We start from the raw sequence: 13,597 nt of genomic DNA on the forward strand, positions 1-13,597 counted from the left end.
AATTCCTTCCCCAAGTTGACTGGCCTTTCTACTGTTTATCTAGCAGGAAGATTTACCTGATACCTTGAAACTATTACTAAGTAGACAAAATTTTTAAAAATCAAGACACAGTTCTCTGGTTTCTCCAGATCATTAACTTTTTTATGAATGAAATATGCAAATGCCCAGCCCTGACCATGGCTTCCCCGATCAGGAGCAGTAGCTGGGGGTGGAGCCTCCCCAGTCATCACTTTTTCCCTGGGTACTTTAAGTGTGCAATGCGATCCTTACTATATTCATTATTTGATTAGTTTATCTCATGCTGGGTTTCTTAGGGTCCTTTTTAGCAGTCATTAAGGGCTCATAAATTTGGGGCAGTGGGGCTTTTAACAGTTGATCCAGATAATTTCAACAGAATGATAAATGAATGGAAAAAGTTGGAAGGATGGTCTAATTTTTTTTTTTTTTTTTTTTTTTTTTTGGTCAGGCAGAATGGACAGTGAGAGAGAGACAGAGAGAAAGGTCTTTCTTTTCCGTTGGTTCACCCTCCAATGGCCGCCGCGGCCAGCGCACCGCGCTGATCCGATGGCAGGAGTCAGGTGCTTCTCCTGGTCTCCCATGGGGTGCAGGGCCCAAGCACTTGGGCCATCTTGCACTGCACTCCCGGGCCATAGCAGAAAGCTGGCCTGGAAGAGGGGCAACTGGGACAGAATCCGGCGCCCTGACCGGGACTAGAACCCCGGGGTGCCGGCGCCACAGGCGGAGGATTAGCCTAGTGAGCCGTGGCACCAGCCTATAAAATCTTAACTCCAAAAATTAACAGCAAATAAATGTTTTCATAGTGGAAAAAGTAAAACTAAAAGGGACTTTCAGCTGTCTTTTGTTTTCCTCTCTGCTCTGTAAATTGTGCTGATAAGGAAGATTTGTAATCAGAGTCTGTAAAAGGCTGGTTACATCTTGAAAAGTAATAAGGGCTTTTTGTAAAATGTCCATTTTAAGAATTAGTTAAATATCCAAGGTCTCTTGCATCTTTGGGATTACTTGTTTAAATGCTGGGGTCCTCTTTAGTAGTAGACTGTTTGAGGAGGAGTGTGTTTAAATCCCACAATCCGAGAACGGGACTACTTAGGGACAAGTTTTCATTTCTGAAAGGAGGCAGAATCTGTCGCACACTAACTTCCCCTCCGCCTGGCTCATGCTGAAATGTATGCAGTGGAACTTGGAGTGTGAAATGACTGTTGGCATCGATACTTTCCCCATTCCCGAAGCCTCGGTGCCTCCCTTCCCAAGAGCCGTGATATAGCTCCAGAGCCAGAAAATAAGTGATTTGACACCATGATGAAAGAGATGCCCCTGTTCCCACACAATCTCAATGACAGGCCCGCAAAAAAAAAAAAAAAGGAGCCTCTTGAATTAGCAGGATGGTTTTCCTGTTTTCTCTGACACAGATTGTCCAGATTCACTGCTGATAATGATTTGCAAATTTTGTGAAACAGCATGAGAAATTAGGGCAAGTTAGTCCTCATCACTAAGGTAAACCCAGGGGGAGGATCCTCCAGTAGAGGTGCAGGCACCTTCTGGATTGCAAGTCGAAAAACACACCCTGCATGTGGCTGTTTGCAGTCTGCTTTAGAGGCCGATCGGTCGTCAGCTGACTTGTGGGATATGTCCTGGTTACCTCTGCACCTGCTCATTTAATAATAATAATCAGCACGTACGGAGCACGGGTGCTCTGCGGAGGTTTTCATGTATTCCTCGTGATAATCCTGCAGAAAGGGGTTAGTTCGCCTCTTTCTGGTCATGCAGGCCTCTCGTGGGTTCACAGCTCATGGGACGCCTAACCAGGTTTCCCTCCTACAAGACCTGTTTCTTGGTGTGCAGGAGATGTAACGCTTGCTCAGTGATGCTCAGACGTTTAGGGCCCTGCAGTGAAAGATCCCTGTGAAAACCAGAGCCTACGATGATGTCACCTTGCGCTCCTGTCCAGGGCTTGGCTTCTCTGAGTCTGAATCCTAGTTAATCACCTCCACATGGAGGATTTGTGCTTAATGAGCTTTAGAACAAGGGGAGTTGGGTGTGTAGGACAGGAGGGGTTAGATGTAGAATGCAGAGAATTCCTGGAAGAATTCCAGAACAATGCTTACAAATCTTGGGGGGGGGGGGGGTGGAGTTAATCAATTCCAGATGTCACGGTAAGCCGTCCTCCTGACAGTCCTGGATGTTGTGAGCCTGGAAGACGTCTATTACCTTTTTTCTTTTTCTTTTTGCAATATTGTACTTAACTTTTCTCTGCCAGGAATGATGATGTTATGTCACCAAAATACAATGAAAACACCAACATTTTGTAGCATAATTCAACATATTCCTTAAAAAAAAGTTTGTTTTTTTTTTTCTTTTAAGCCCCTAAAGCTTTTTAAAAGGAAACAAGTTATAGCATTATTTCTTCATCTCCAGGTATCTGGAAGAGTGGAGAAAGGTGAGCTGAGGTGCTGTGGGGCCGGTGCCACGTGGTGGATCAGGGCCTTCACTAGGGGATCATGGAGCCTTTGATACCTTAGTGGGGAACTGTGGGTATTTTCACAAGGAAAAAGTATATTTGCACACACACACACATTGTAGATCTCGTGGGATTTATTTTCTAAATGGCGGTATTTCTTACAGGTCAATGTAGTAGTAGCAAATAACATCTTAGTGTGAGACTCCTGAAAATTCTGACAAAATGGGATTTCTGTGCTGGAAATTTCAACTTTTGTTTTTTCATCTGAGAGAGGGAGCGCATGTGCATGAAAGAGCTCTCATTTACTGGTTCTCCTCCCAAATGCTCACAAGAGCTGGGGTGGGGTGGGCTGGGCTGGGCCTGGTGGAAGCCAGAAGCTGGGAATACAGTCTGGGTCTTCGGCTTGGCGATGGGGGCCCGACCACTTTCCCCTGCCAACCTTTTGCATCTTACACACTTAGATGCACCTGCTGTGGACTCTGCCTCCTAGAGTATGTTCAGAAAATTAAGATGGTAGGTGTTGGCCCAGTAGTTACGATGCTCACATGCTGTACCAGAGGGCCAGGCAGTGGTTAATGCCTGCCCTTGGCTCCTGTCTCCAGATTCCTGCCGATGCAGACCTGGGGAGGAGTGGTGATGGCTCTGTAACCGACTTCTTGCCACCCAGCGGGAGAGCTGGATTGAGCTCCCAGCTCCTGGCCTCATCCCCAGCCAGGGGCTCTTGTGGGCATTTGGGGAATGAACCAGAGGACGGCCCTCTCTGTGTCTTTCTGTTCCTCTGCTTCTCAATTAAATGAACACTTTTTTTGTAAAAAAGGAAATTAAGTGAATGATAGCCTTTTCTTTCTTTTTTTCTTTTCTTTTTTTTTCTTTTTTCTTTTTTGACAGGCAGAGTTAGTGAGAGAGACAGAGAGAAAGGTCTTCCTTTTCCATTGGTTCACCCCCCAAATGGCCACCACAGATGGTGCGCTGCGCCAATCCGAAACCAGGAGCCAGGTGCTTCTCCTGGTCTCCAACGGGGTGCAGGGCCCAAGCACCACTGCCATCCTCCACTGCCTTCCCAGGCCACAGCAGAGAGCTGGCCTGGAAGAGGAGCAACTGGGACAGAACCGGCGCCCCAGCGGGACTAGAACCTGGAGTGCCAGCGTCGCAGGTGGAGGATTAGCCAAATGAGCCGCGGCGCTGGCCAATGATAGCCTTTTCACCATCATTTTTAAAATCAACTTTTTTTCCAACTGATGTTTTCAACACACAGACGCTGTCCCACACAAGCATATGATCCCTGTCTCCACCCAGAAAAAGGGAATAAAAATATTTGGTTTCTGTGGTGATGTTCTTCAGAGATGCACGACACGTGTGATGTTGCTTGCACTAATGCTTCAAGCGGAAAAATCTGTTGGCACGGAACGTGCCTGTAATGCAGTGTTTGGGGCTATGGGGGTGACCACAGGAAGGACTGCAGCCTGTTCCCACCCTGCTAGGCATCTGTGGGGCAGGAGGAAAACAGTGGCTAGCAGGACCAGGTGAGGAGGGGAGTAGCTGGCCCAGGTGTCCACCGGGCCACTCCCATTTGGGGCGTCTTTGATCCCCAGGGAGATGGCAGAGCTGTTTGTGGCAGGACCCCGGCACCGTGAATCTGTGGGCATTTGGGTGGCTTGCTGGATGCATAGTGATGTCCGTCCCGAGCATGGCCCCTCTCCGTCCTGCCAGGATGGTGATTCTACGTTGTTGACAAAGGCCCACTCTGAAGCTGGTGGTGGCTGGGGAAGGACTTGTTTGGGGGCCAAAAAAGGGAACCCGTGCACCGATGATGCTTTGAGGTTTAGGCTTTTTGATTTGCTTCTTCCTGTTGGACCAATCTAAGGCAGAGAATTCCATAGGGGGCTGACGTGTTAAAAAGCATAGCACAAGAAGGAGGTTTTGAAGCCTTAAGTTAAAAGTCAGTTTTGTGGGTTTTTTTTGTTTGTTTGTTTGTTTTAAGATTTATTTACTTATTCAAAAGAGTTACACAGAGAGAGGAGAGGCAAAGAGAGAGAGGTCGTCCACTTGCTGGTTCATTCTCCAGGTGACTGCAATGGCCGGAGCTGCGCCAATACAAAGCCAGGAGCCAGGAGCTTCTTCTGGGTCTCCCATGTGTGTGCAGGGGCCCAAGGACTTGGGCCATCTTCCACTGCTTTCTCAGGCCATAGCAGAGAGCTGGATTGGAAGAGGAGCAGCCGGGACTAGAACCGGTACCCATATGGGATGCTGGCGCTTCAGGCCAGGGCATTAAACCGCTGTGCCACAGCACTGGCCCCAAAAGTCAGTGTTAATGGAAGGTCTCCATGAAGTGTAGTTGTGCCTAGATTCTACTCTGTTAAGTGTGAGCTCGTGAACATGAACTCCCCTGTGTGGAAGTCGCCTCTATCATTGTTTCCCAAGATTTACTTATTTATTTATCTGGAAGGCAGAGTGACAGGGAGAGAGACAAAGATCTTCCTGCCCACTGGTTCAGTCCCCAGATGCCTGCAACAGCGAGGGCTGAGCAGGTCAAAGTCAGGAACCAGGAGTTCCGTCTTGGTCTCCCACGTGGGTGGCAGTGACCCTGAGTACCTGAGCCATCAGCTGCTGTCTACCAGGGTGTGCATTAGCCGGAAGTTGTCCTGGAAGCAGAGGCAGAACTCGATCTCAGGCACTACCGTATGGGACGTGGATGCCACAAGAGGTGGCGTAACTGGCTATGCTTCACCGCCCACCTCGTCTCTCTTATTCCTGTGGGTCTCTTGTTAGTCACCAACTCCCTTTATGCCAGAGCCTCTCTTCCTGAATGCCCCACATATGTCAGGCTGGTATTTTGTTGTTGTTATTTATTTACTTGAGAGGCAGAGTTACAGAGCGAGGGAGAGACAGAGAGAAAGGTCTCTGTCCTCAGGTTTACTCCCCAAATGGCCACAATGGCAAGGGCTGGGCCAGGCCGAAGCCAGGAGCCAGGAGCTTCCTCCAGGTCTTCACATGGATGCAGGGGCACAAGCACTTGGCCCATCCTCTGCTGCTTCCCCAGGCATATTAGCAGGGAGCTGGATTGGAAGTGGAGCAGCCTGGACCCAAACTGGTGCCCATATGGGATGCCAGTATCACAGGTGGAGGCTTAACCTGCTATGCTACAACACTGGCCCCTAGATTTAAAATTTTTAAAAATTTATTTGAAAGGCAGAGAGAGAGAGAGATACCTCATTTGCTGGTTCACTCCCCAAATGCTTGCCATATTGAGGCCTGAGCAAGTCCAAAGCCAGGAGCCCAGAAGTCAATCCAGGTCTCACGTGGTTGACAGGGACTCAAGTACTTGAGCCACACATCACCTGCTGCGTCTCAGGTTGCACACTATAGCAGGAAGCTGGAATCCTGAGGGGAGTCCGGACTTGAACCTGGCACTCCGATAAGGGGTGTCAGGGGATGTCACAAGTAGCATCTTAACCAAATGCCTGCCTCTGTTAATTTTTTTTAAGTAATAAAAACCATACATATTCATGGGATACTGTGTGTGTGTGTGTGTGTTTAATGCATTTAACTGCCTCTCTGTTTGTTCACTCAGCCACAGCTCGTAACTCACCCAGAATCAGCAAGCAAGGGGCACATAAAAACATCTTTTCAAAGGTTTCTGCTCACCACAAACTGGGTGGGAATGATGGATGGAAAATGATGCTGGGGTCGCCTGGGGAATCTGTCTCCAGCCAGACCTGGGCAGTGTGGCGTGGTTTTGGTGCACTGGATACAGTGGAGCTGGGGAGAGCAGAGAAAGCAAGGAGAGGAAGTGCACCAGCCGCCTTTTACCTGCACTGGGTCCACCATGGGGGAAAGGACCTGATCTCCACAAGTGAAAAAAAGCAGGCAGGAGGCTAATGGGAGATGTCGGCGCCCCTTCACTGTCCCAGCAATGCTTCTTCTGGAATACAGGGGTAAGAATAGGTGCAGTTGGACGTTCAACTTAACGGAATCTCCAAGCACACCTCCACTTGGCATACAGTAGGTTTCTGCAGCTTCTTCCAGCCTGAACATCATGAAAAGCAGCAGGTAGGCAGCCACACGCTGCTCAATGCTGCCCTCTGCTGTTCAAAAGCCTGTGCAGCGGTTCGGATGGTGATGTGATAGGGTGCGTATTTGTGCCAGTGTTTTTTGATCTGGAACGTTGCTGTAGCCTTTGCCTTGAGACATGGATGTATTCAAAGCATATTGTCTCCTCTCCCCTTCCCACCCTATCCCTCAGTCTGTGTGTGTGAGGTTCCCTCTGATTCTATTTGGGTTGATCATTTTTACACAGAACACTGTAGGGCCCTGCTCAGGGTGTCGCACGCAAGTCCCATCTGTCCTCCTAGGTTGACGCTGAGGTTTTACCCATTTCTCCCCCTGTAGAACTGGTTTTCCCCTCTTCCCTTCAACCAATAAGCCTGCAAATATCCTGCTGCCACACACCTCCCCCTCATTTAGCACACATTGAATTTGCTTTATTAAGTCTTTACCTTGACGGTTGCAAGCTGATGATGGCCAGGTGATTTTCCGAGTCACTCACAGAGTGGGTAGGTAGGATGTATAGATTCTTCCCTTGCTTAAAAGAAGCCTGACTTCCAGGGTGGGGGGGAGGCAGCATCATGGCATAGCAGGTAACCTGTGACGCCAGCATCCCATACGGGCACTGATTCCTGTTCTGGCTGCACCACTTCTGATCCAACTCCCTGCTAATGGCCTGGGAAAGGCAGCAGAGAGTGGCCTGAGTGTTTGGGCCTCTGTCTCCCACGTGGGAGACCTGGAAGAAGCTCCTGGCTCCTGGTTTCAGCCTGGCCTAGCCCTGGCTGTTGTGGCCATTTGGGTAGTGAACCAGCAGATGGAAGATCTCACTCGCTTGCTCTCTCTCTCCTCCTCCCTTTCTAACTCTGCTTGCAAATAAATCTTTAATAAAAAGCTTGACTATAAGCCTGCATTACACTACTTTTCACCCTGATACAGAATTTAAATTGCTCTCCACTCTAAATATACAGCAATTTTGCATCCAAGTGGGGGAGTTGACATGTTGAAATATTTGTTGTAAGTAGCACTCATGAATTGTAAAAAGCTGTAATAACCTTTGGAAAATTTATTCTTTGAAAGTATATGGGATTGACTTTTTCTATGAAAAAGACAAACTTTATGTTTAGCTCCTGTTTACTGCTTTGGTTTGGCTGATTCCCAACCAGCCTTCAGCCCTCCTGGGGTACCAGGCACCCACTGTGGGATGCTGGCTGCACAGGGAGCTGGGCATTCGGTGCAGCAGTTAGGACACCACTTGGGAAGTGGGCATCCTGTCCTGGAGTGCCAGGGTTCAAGGGCCAGCGCCGCCTCCGACTCCAATTTCTTGCTCATGTGACCCTGGGAGGCAGTAGTAATGGCTCGGGCGCTTGGGTCCCACCCATGTGGGAGAACTGGGTTGAGCTCGGGGCTCCTGGCTTCAGCCTGTTGCAGCCATTTGGTGACAGATCTCTACATCTGTCTCTCTACCTTTCAAATAAAAGTAAAGTCACTTTTCTTCTTCTTTAAGAGAACTGAGGAGAGGATACAGAGTTCCTATGCGACCCTTGCCCCGTACTCTGCTGTCAGAGTGGCGTGTTTGTGAGCCCACACGGACACCTCCTGGCGTACCTTAGGGCTCCCTCGTGGTGTCGCATGGTCTCTGGGTTTTGACAGATGCACAGTGACATGCCTTCCATCACAGGATCTGCTCTCAGATCACTGCTCTTTTTATCGCCTCCTCAGTGTTTGTTTCCCCGCAATGTTGTATAGCCAGAATCAAACAGATGTCATACAGCTGGAATCAGCCAGTAGCCTGTTGACATTGGCCTCTTTCACTTATAAATATGCATTCTTCTTTTCATTTAAGTATCTTATTTATTTGAAAGGCACTGAGAGAGAGAGAGAGAGAGAGCATGATAGTGCACCCATCCCCTGGTTCACTCCTCAAACGCCTGCTCCATTTAGTGCTGGGCCAGGCGGGAGTCAGGAACCCAGAACTCAGTCTGGGTCTCTTACATGGGCTGTAGGTACCCAAGTGCTGGGGCCATCACCTGCTGCCTCCCAGGGTGTCCATTAGAGAAGCTGGAATGGAGACTGGAGCCGGGACCCACACCTAGGCACTCCACTGTGGGGTGTGAGCATTCCTGCCCTGTGCCAGTGCTCGCTCCAGCATTGTGCGTTTAAGCTGCTTCTGGGTCTTTGCATGGCTTGACAGCTCATTTCATGTGAGTGCGGAATAATATTCCATTGTCTGGATGTTCCACTGTGTGTCCATTCAACTACTGACGGCCATCTTTGTTGCTTCCAAGTTTGGGCAATGGTGAATAAAGTGGCTGTAAACATCGCTGTGCAGTTCTTGGTATGGAAGAAAAGTTTTCAGCTCATGTGGGTGAATACCAAGGGGCTCTGTCTGCTGGGTCACACGGCAAGAGTCTGCCTAATACGCCAGGCTCACCTGCGAATTAACTGTACCGTTTGTGTGCTCAGCGCTGCCAGTGTTGCCGGGATGCAGTGACCAAGTGAGCTGTACCTTGACGTTCGTTCTACGGCTCGGACTGTACTCAAGAACTTAAAGCTTTTACAGCCCAGGTCCACACACAGCTTCCTGCCATGCCATGCGCCATGGCTTTGCAGTGTGGACTTCAGAGCTGAGCACGTGATGACGTGGCGGGTAAGAGAAGCACCGTATGCACCCGGGGTGAAGATGGTTGGCAGCCATTGGGCAGGCCTTTGGCCAGGACTAGTTCTGCCCCTCTGTATGATGCTGGGAGCCACCTGTGGCGGCTTGAGGAGCGCAAGCCGGGCCGGCCTCTGTGACGTGCATGGCGACCCCCACGGACACTCCCGTCAGCCGCGTGGCCGGTGCCTGCGGGGCACAGTCTGCGCCCAGCGATGGGGCAGCCGCGAGGGGCAGGTCGGGCCTCACGGGCCCCCGTCCGGCTGCACCTGCCCCGGCCGGCCGCCGCGCGCCATGCCCTGGTGGAGTAACCTTTGCTGTGAGTAGCGTGCGCCTCCCAGCGGCTGTTCGCCCTGCCCGGGCGACTGCAGGCGCGGAACCCGGGAGCGGCGAACGTGGCCTTTAGTGCCAGACGCGGTGTGTGGGTTTTCCATCCTTCTTCCTTGTCAGGGGGAAGTCACAGCGGTAGGGTGCAGCGAGGGGGCAGGAAGGGACGAGAGCCTGGCGGCGAGCCAAGGGTGGGATGCTGAATGGGACGGAACAGGCCTTGCGCACTGCGTGACATAATGGAACCTGGGCGGGCGGTGTTGTGGTGTAGCCGCTGTGATTCCTGTCCCAGCTGCTCTGCTTCCAACCCGACACCTTGCTAACGCGGCTGGAAAAGCAGTGGCTGAATCCCTGCACCCAGATGGAGGATCTGCACGGAGTTCTAGGCTCCTAGCTTCCCGCTGGCCTAGTCTTGGCCTCGAGCCTTTTGGGGAATGAACCAGGGGATGGAAGATCTTTTTTTTTTTTTCCTCTGTGCCTCCCTCTGTCTCTTACTGTGCCTTTCAAATTAATGAACTAAACTTTAAAAGGCCGGGGGAGAGGGCAGGCTTCCATGTGGATTTGACCGAGTGGGCAGCCGTGGTGAGTGCACATGGTTGGGGCAGATTATGTACAGGTGTGCAAGGGCAGCTGGCTTTCCCTCTGGCATCTGATTTAAATGACCTTGGCTGCCAGAGCAGGTCGTGTAGGAGCCTGTCCGCAGGATTTGAACCATTAGGTGCCTGACAGGTGCTTGATGGTGCGGTAGAAGCCGTATTCCACGGATCAGGGTCTCCCTGTGAAGTCTGCATGGCTGACTTTAGGGCCCTGCTCCCTGTGTCCAGCCTATACAAGGAGGGGTCCAGTCTGAAGCTTGCTCTACCAGCAGTAGCTCTTGCGGTTACTTAGCTCCAAGAAACAACGGACCATTTGACCAGTTAGGATTTAAATTCCTGTATGCCTTTTTTTTTTTTTTTTATGTGCTCAGTTTGTCACTCACTCTATAGAGAGAACATGCGACTATTGCTTAGCTATACTGAATTATGTTTGGGGAAAAACAATATCATCTTTGGCCCCCTAGGTTTGACTGCAAATATTTCAGTTCTCCTAGAATGAAAAAGGAAAAGAAGAAGTGTTTGTGGGAACAGATTTGGGAGATGAAGGGAGACTAGTGAGGGGAAGTGCTGTGTGTAAACACCTGCTGTCTCCCACGATGTTAGCAGTGTTCATTTGTAACCTCAGCTTCATGGCAGGATACTTGTCGTATATTTATATACTTATATGCTTTATATAATTATTTATATACTTATATGTCTTATATTTATATACTTAATGCAACTGTGCTGGAAGAGAGTTTGTTGTTGGAGTTTGCCATTCTTATACAGTATGTTTCCAGTGATGGCATCCATCATTTTAAAAATGTCATCCCTTGTGTTGCATTAGAAATGTGTGCAGAAAGTTTCTTGTATGCTTTTATAATTGGGAGAATTTTAAATGCTACATGGAAATTTTCCAGAAATCCTTAGATTTAACTGGGAGTTTATAACAATGTTGATGTATAATAGGATCATATGAGGGACTGGAGCTGTGGCATAGCAGGTTAAGCCGCAGAGCGCCAACATCCTATATGGGTGCTGGTTCACGTCCTGGCTGCTCCACTTCTGATCCAGCTCCCTGCCAATGCACCTGGGAAAGCAGCGGAAGATGGCCCAGGTGCTTGGGCCCCTGAACCCACGTGGCAGACCCAAATGAAGCTCCTGGCTCCTGGTTTCAGTCTGGCCCAGCCTTGGCCGTTGTGACCTTTTGGGGAGTGATCCAGCAGATGGAAGATCAATCTTTCTCTCTTCCCCTCTCCCCCTCTCCTTCTCTCCACCTCTGTGTCTCTGTAACTCCACCTTTTAAATAGATACATCTTTTTTTTTTTTTTTTTTTTGGACAGGCAGAGTGGACAGTAGAGGGAGACAGAGAGAAAGGTCTTCCTTTTTGCCGTTGGTTCACCCTCCAATGGCCGCCGCGGTAGGCGCGCTGCGGCCTGCGCACCGCGCTGTTCTGATGGCAGGAGCCAGGTGCTTATCCTGGTCTTCCATGGGGTGTAGGGCCCAAGCACTTGGGCCATCCTCCACTGCACTCCCTGGCCACAGCAGAGAGCTGGCCTGGAAGAGGGGCAACCGGGACAGGATCGGTGCCCCGACTGGGACTAGAACCCGGTGTGCCGGCGCCGTAAGGCGGAGGATTAGCCTACTGAGCCATGGCGCCGGCTTAAATAGATACATCTTAAAAAAAAAAAATAAGAACAAATGGGAACCTAAAGCATTCTCACCTCAGGAGATGATACATGCTTTAAAAAGGAATGCTGCTGGGGCAGGTGTTGTGGCACATACTGGAATGCTGGTTCGAAACCTGGCTGCTCCATTTTTCATCCAGCTTCTTGCTGATGTGCGTCCTGGCAGGCAGCTGATGATGGCTTAAGGACTTAAGTCCCTGAGTCCTTGATACATGGGATGGAGTTCCTGACTCCTGACTTTGGCCTGAACCAGCCCAGGCGTGTTATGGCCATTTGGAGAGTGAACCAGCAGATAGAAGGGATCTTTCTCTCTCTCTCTCTCTCTCTCTCTCTCTCTCATAAATCTTTTTAAAAGGATTACTCTCAATTCATTGGATTTTTAAAAATGTTATTTAATGTGTTGTAACATCAATGTCAAAATAATTTTATGCTTCAAATTTTGGTCAGTGGGAGCTCCTTCCAGCTGGCCTTGTGCTTTTTTTTTTTTTTTTAATATTTATTTATTTGAAAATCAGAGTTACACAGAGAAGGAGAGGCAGAGAGAGAGAGAGAGAGAGAGAAAGAGAATAGTCTTCCATCTGCTGGTTCACTCCCCAGTTGGCCGCAATGGCCGGAGCTGTGCCGATCTGAAGACAGGAGCCAGGAGCTTCCTCTAGGTCTCCCAAACAGGTGCAGGGGCCCAAGGACTTGGGTCATCTTCCACTGCTTTCCCAGGCCATAGCAGAGAGCTAGATCGGAAGTGGAGCAGCCGGGACTCGAACCATCGCCCACATGGGATGCCAGCACTACAGGCAGCAGCCTTACCCGCTGCGCCACAGCGCCGGCTCCCCTTATGTTTTTTTGACACACCCCCACCATATTTGAGCTCCTTACTTCCTTCCTCTTTTTAAAATAATTATCTGACAAATATTTATTTTTAATTTTTCTGAATATTTTACTTATTTTTGAAATAACATTAATTTACATTATAGTCAAAAGCTTAATCACTCTACTATATTGAGTGCATTAAATAAAAGGTAAAAAGACTATAATCCAACAGGAAAATAGGCAAGGGTTATAAGCAGCAATCAAAGAAAAATATATTCAACTTCTCTCATAAATTTTAAAAGTCACAAAATCATTAAAACTCTAGTAATGTGTAATTCCTATAAATTTATTTGTCAAAGGTTTAAAACATCATGAATCATGGTGCAATGGGTTAAGTTACCTTCTGCAATGCTGGCATCCCATATGGGTGTCAGTTCATGCCCAATTGCTTCACTTCCAATCCAGCTCCCTGTTAATGGCCCAAGAAAAGCAATGGATGATTGCTTGGTTCCCTACGGTGGCTGGCCACTTTTGAGGAGTGAACCAGTGGATGACTGACTCTCTCTCTCTCTTTCTCTCTCTGTAACTCTTTCAAATAAATAAGTAAATATTAAATAAATAAAAACAGACCAAAGTTTGAGAAAATACTGTATTTATAGCAAAATTGACACACATGGGCATTTGCTTTTTTTTAAATTAAAAAAATTTTAGTTCCCACACAGAAAGAAGAGTATGTGGCATTTATCTTTCTGTGTCTAGCTTATTTTGGTCAACATGATGTTCTCCAGCTCCTACCATTTTGCTGCAAATGATAGAATTTCATTTTGTTTTATAGTAGAATAATATTAGCACACATTGGCTGGTGCTGCGGCTCACTAGGCTAATCCTCTGCCTGCGGCACCAGCACCCTGGGTTCTAGTCCCGGTGGGGGCACCGGATTCTATCCCGGTTGCTCCTCTTCCAGTCCAGCTCTCTGCTGTGGCCCAGGAGTGCAGATGGCCCAAGTCCTTGGGCCCTGTACCTGCAT

At 48.9% G+C, this 13,597-nt stretch overlaps 1 protein-coding gene across 2 annotated transcripts in view; it reads left to right on the forward strand.

The window, feature by feature from the left end:
* The window catches only part of AKAP12 (A-kinase anchoring protein 12), a 113,611-nt gene that overhangs the window by 90,594 nt on the left and 9,420 nt on the right, over positions 1-13,597 (forward strand). The window lies entirely within an intron of this gene.

The sequence above is a fragment of the Lepus europaeus genome, chromosome 3 (genome assembly GCF_033115175.1).
Source record: "Lepus europaeus isolate LE1 chromosome 3, mLepTim1.pri, whole genome shotgun sequence".
Classification (NCBI taxonomy): domain Eukaryota; kingdom Metazoa; phylum Chordata; class Mammalia; order Lagomorpha; family Leporidae; genus Lepus; species Lepus europaeus.